This window comes from Octopus sinensis, linkage group LG26 (assembly GCF_006345805.1).
Source record: "Octopus sinensis linkage group LG26, ASM634580v1, whole genome shotgun sequence".
Classification (NCBI taxonomy): Eukaryota; Metazoa; Mollusca; class Cephalopoda; order Octopoda; family Octopodidae; genus Octopus; species Octopus sinensis.
Window position 1 is genome coordinate 4,359,942 of NC_043022.1, and position 5,000 is coordinate 4,364,941.

The following is a 5,000-nucleotide window of genomic DNA, read 5'->3' on the forward strand; positions in this document are numbered from 1 at the left end:
AGACAAGCTGAGCCTTTTGCTTCCAACGTTCCCTGAAAACATGTCCTGCCTAAGGAAACAGGTATGGGTTGGTGACAGGAAAGGCGTCCAGCCATAGAAAATCTGCCTCAACTAATTCCATCTGGAAAAGTGGATGCTACAATGACAATGATGGTGATATTTGAATTTATAAAACGTGGGACAACATTATTAAAAGGGCCCCCAGGCAAACACCGAGTCCTATAAATACAGTTGTTCCAAGCTGAATTAATTTCAATTCCATAATTCCATTAATTGATGTCAAAGGAGATACAAAATGTCAGTCAATCTTCTCTCTCTCCCTCTTCTCAAAACATGCAAACCACAAACCAGGTAACCAACAAATTCAAACCCTCACCTTCTCTAACGGCTTTACAGAAGCACATTTTCAAACAAGTTTTCCTTGTATTTTTAACCCTTCGTCTGTTCAAAATATCTCCTTAAGTTTCCCCTAAACATGCATGTTTTCAGACTCTTAGTCAGGTCTTGTCCAATGATTAAGTCCCAAGTTACTGTGGTGGCTGGAAAAAATTGGGGCCAAGGAAATATGTCTTGTGTATCACATATAAGGAAAGACAGGGCCAAGGAGAGTAACAGATATTGAGTGACACAAACTCCATAGTATAAGTTAACCCTTTGCCTGTCCAAATCATTTCCCTAAGTTTCCCCTAAACATCCATGCTTGTTTCTAGATTTTTAGTTAGCCCTTGTTTCATGGGTTCTGTGCAATATAAAACTCTCCCAAGTCCTAAGTTACTCTGGAGGTTGAGAAAAAAATAACTGGGAATGTGTATCAGATATGATGCAAGGGACCCCAGGGAAATATGTCCTGAGTATCATGTGATAAGAAAGGACAGGCAAAGGGGTTTAAGGAGAGAAACAGATACTGAGTGACTTGAGCTCCAAAACATAAGTTACTCAAGTGAGTGACTCAAATTCCATAGTGTGAGTTAACCCTTTGCCAGTCCTAGTCATTTTCCTAAGTTTGTCCTAAATATCCATGTTCGTTTTCAGGTTTCTAATTAGCCCTTATTTCATGTTCTGTGCAATATAAAGCGTCCCTTTCCTCAGCATATCATATATGCTATATGGATATCAGGCAAGATATGTCCTGTGTACCACATGGGACAAGAAACAAGAAGCAAATATTTAAAGAGTAGAGTGTGATTTTGAAGATTCTTCAGTTGCCTACAAACTGATGGAACCATAAGTATATCTGAAGAGCTGGACCTGCTCATTGGCAACGATCAATGAACAGACAACTTGTGAGATCCTAATTACATCAGAGTAGGACGGAGGCAATGGGATTACAACCACCACATCAACAAATGGGAATAAACAGGAAACGAAACAACTCCACAGACTTGGAACAAACATAGAAATGTATTTGATAGGAGCTTCTTTATGCCCAAGGGGAGTGGTTCCTAACCAGGGCCCATATAAGATTTTGTTGATAGAATTTATCTGCCATAAATAGCTAATACTTTTACAATACACAAATTATGTTAAATTTTTATACAAACTTCATCATTGTCGTTTAACCCTTTAGCATTCAAACTGGCCATATCCGGCCAAAATAGTCTACCTGTTTTATCTTCAAATCAGTCAGATCTGGCCTTTCACACCTATCCTACAATGTCATTTTAAAAATAAACAGTCACATCATCGAACTCGCGAAACTATATGATAGTGCATGATGAATTCAAAATAATGTAAATCAATAAGCATTATACTTGTTATAGATTAATCTGAATACTAAAGGGTTAATGTCTGCTTTCCATGCAGGCATGGTTCGGATGGTTTGACCGGGGTCTGGCAAGCCAGCAGGCTGCGCAAGGCTCTAATCTGATGTCACAAGGTTTCTACAGCTGGATGCCCTTCATCATTCATCATTGTTCGACCGTGGTCGAGACTCCATAGTCTTTTCAAATGGCCAATAATGTGTGCGTGCGCCACTACTACACACATTGGAAAGCATTGTACAACCAAGTACTAAATAAGATCTTTCCTCCTCCATGAAACAAAGCTGTTCCCACTGGACGTCAACCCAGTATTTCTAAGCTACGGACTGAGTGATTTATTGTAAGGTTATCTCCCTAGACAGATTGCCTTCACTACGGCTAAGGAGCCCTTTCTACCCCACTGACACAGGTTGTACTGGTTTACAGTTTACCAATAGGAGGATCCGATGCTGCATACATCAGACCTGCCCTTCCTAACGCCAACAACTCCAAGAGTGTAGTGGGTGCTTTTTACATGCCGTCTGCATGGGTGCCACTTGGTCCAACGGGTCTTCAGAAGCCCAGCATATTACCCAACGATTGAAGGGTGCTTTTAAACAGGCCAGTTATGCAACACTGGCACCAGCCACAACTACGACCTCACTTGTGTGTGTATATACACACATATATACACACATATATATACACACATATATACACACATATATATACACACATATATACACACATATATACACACATATATATACACATATATACACACATATACACACACACATATATATACACATATATACACACACTAATATTATTTAAATTATAAAATTACAATGGGATTTTCTTAAACATCAAATGACTATGAAGGTCCATTAGATATTGAGCAGACACACATGATCAAGGGTATTCCAACCACGACCAGCCTGTCTTTCTTTTGGACACTGAGTATCTAGAACTACTACACTACTTTAACCCTTTAGTGTTCAGATTATTCTGTCAAATGTGATGTTTGTTTATTTATATTATTTTGAATTAATCCTGCATCATCTTGTAGTTTAGATATTTCGGTGATGTGATTTTTTAGTTTTAGAATGACATGGTAGGGCTGAGGTGAGAGGCGGGAGCTGGTCAGTTTCAATATAAAACAGGTTAAATATTTTGGCCGGATATGGCCGGTTTGAATTCTAAAGGGTTAATTTTGGGACACAATTTGTTTTTGTTTTTTTCTTTTACATTGGAGGGAAAGCTGCAAGGGGTTCAACACACACACACACACACACACTATTAAAACTCCTTTACACATTGCCAGCCAGTCACACACACGTTATATTAGTGCCTCTCCAATCACACACAAACACAAAATTTGTCAGGTTTCAATCAGGACAGAATCCACCCCACATGCCCCACCCCCTGCTGCATATATTAAACCACAAGACATGTCATTGATACTTCACAGCTGTCGCATATGTTGTCTTTGCTTGTTTTTCTTTTGTTGTTGTCATTTTCAGCTTTTATTTTATTTTATTGTTATAAAGGAAGTGAAAAAAAACTGTTACCATAGAAACAATATAGAAGTGAACGAGGAATGGTCCCTTGGAATTGGTGAATCGGTTGGTAACAGGAAACCTCAGACAGGCCCAGAATTTAAGGGTTCGCCTTGAGGTGGAGAAAGATGTTTGACAGGGGAGGGGAGAGAGAGGGAGATGGAAAGAAAGATTCCGGGTGTGATACGGGTAGGTTTCTCTATTCAACCACTCACGCACACATACACATATACATAAATACATATACCACATTCACACAAATGAATATACACACATATATACACACACATATATATACATGCACAGGCATAGATTCCCAGATATACACACATACATAGATACACATGTACACACGTGTGCGCATATGTTTTCTTACAGACTGTAAAAAAAACATTCCACTGTAGAGAAGTGAGGGGGGGGGCTACGAAAATCTGCTAAGAAAGAGACAGACAGACACACAGACAGGCTGAGAGGAGTCGTGAAGATGAAGAGAAAGATGGAGGTGAATGGTGAGCTGGTGTTATTTTATGTTTCAACTACAGGAGGAGAGAGAGAGAGAGAGAGAGAGAGAGAGAAATCATAGTGAAACTAACACTTGGTAATATACAGAACAGCTTGCTGTGAAGACTAAAACATGGCAACTATATAAATATTTTCCAAAGTTTGCAGTAACACCACAACGGTGTTTCACAGCAATTATACACTACACCACTAGAACACATTCATATCTGTGAGTATATATTTATATACATATATAATATCATCATCACCATCATCATCATCATTTAACATCCATTGTCCATGTTGGCCTAGGTTGGACAGTTTGACCAAGGCCAGCAGCTGGAAGGCTGCACCAGACTCCAATTTGTTTTGGCATGGTTTCCATGGTTGGATGACCTTCCTAACGCGAACCAAACTGAGAGTGTGAGTATAATGGATGCTTTTATGTGCCACTGGCACAGGTGCCATTTGCATGATACTAGTATCTGCTATAACTGTGATTTTCCTTGGCTCAATGGGTTTTCATAAATGTATATATATGTATATATATATATATAATATATATATATATATATATATATATATAGGCACGGGCATGGCTGTGTGGTTAGGGAGCTTGCTTCCTAGCTACATGGTTTCGGGTTCAGTCCCACTGCGTGGCACTTTGGGTAGGTGTCTTCCACTATAGCCCCGAGCCGACCGGAGCTTTGTGATTGAATTCGGTAGGTGGAAGTTACTGCTGTGTGTGTATGTGTGCGTATAGCTGCTCAGTGCCTCTCCAAAAGAGAGAGAGAGGGTATGAGCTTCGGGCTTCACCGAGTTCCTTTCAAGAGTTAGGCCTCACGGAGGCAATGACCAAGACCTTTGGCATTATGCTGTGCTTGAGACGAAGAATCATCAAGCCAAGCAAACTCGCAGTTGTGGTAGAGACCAGTGTCACATAAATGCACCCAGCTGTAGAAAACCATGCCAAATCAGACAGGAGTCTGATGCAGCCTTCCACCATGTCAGTCCAGCCAAACTGTCCAACCCATGCCAGCATGGACAATGGACGTTAAGCGATGATGATGATGATGATAATACGTATCCAGCAGTAGTTGCTTATAGAGGCAGTAAGAGGTAAAACAATGGTTTATAACAAGGATTTTTTTGGCTGAGTGACCCGTAGACACAGGTGTGGCTGTGTGGGTGGTAAGAA

At 40.1% G+C, this 5,000-nt stretch overlaps 1 protein-coding gene and 1 long non-coding RNA gene across 5 annotated transcripts in view; one reads left to right on the forward strand and one right to left on the reverse strand.

Moving 5' to 3' along the window:
- The window catches only part of LOC118767983, a 14,032-nt gene extending 11,311 nt beyond the window's left edge, over nt 1-2,721 (forward strand). The window contains exons 3-4 of the long non-coding RNA XR_005003904.1: nt 723-727; nt 2,711-2,721. This is a non-coding gene — a long non-coding RNA (uncharacterized LOC118767983). The remainder of the gene's footprint in view (nt 1-722; nt 728-2,710) is intronic.
- Nucleotides 1-5,000, reverse strand: part of LOC115224734 (arginine-glutamic acid dipeptide repeats protein) — a 453,168-nt gene that overhangs the window by 304,116 nt on the left and 144,052 nt on the right. The gene's annotated exons all lie outside the window — the stretch shown is intronic.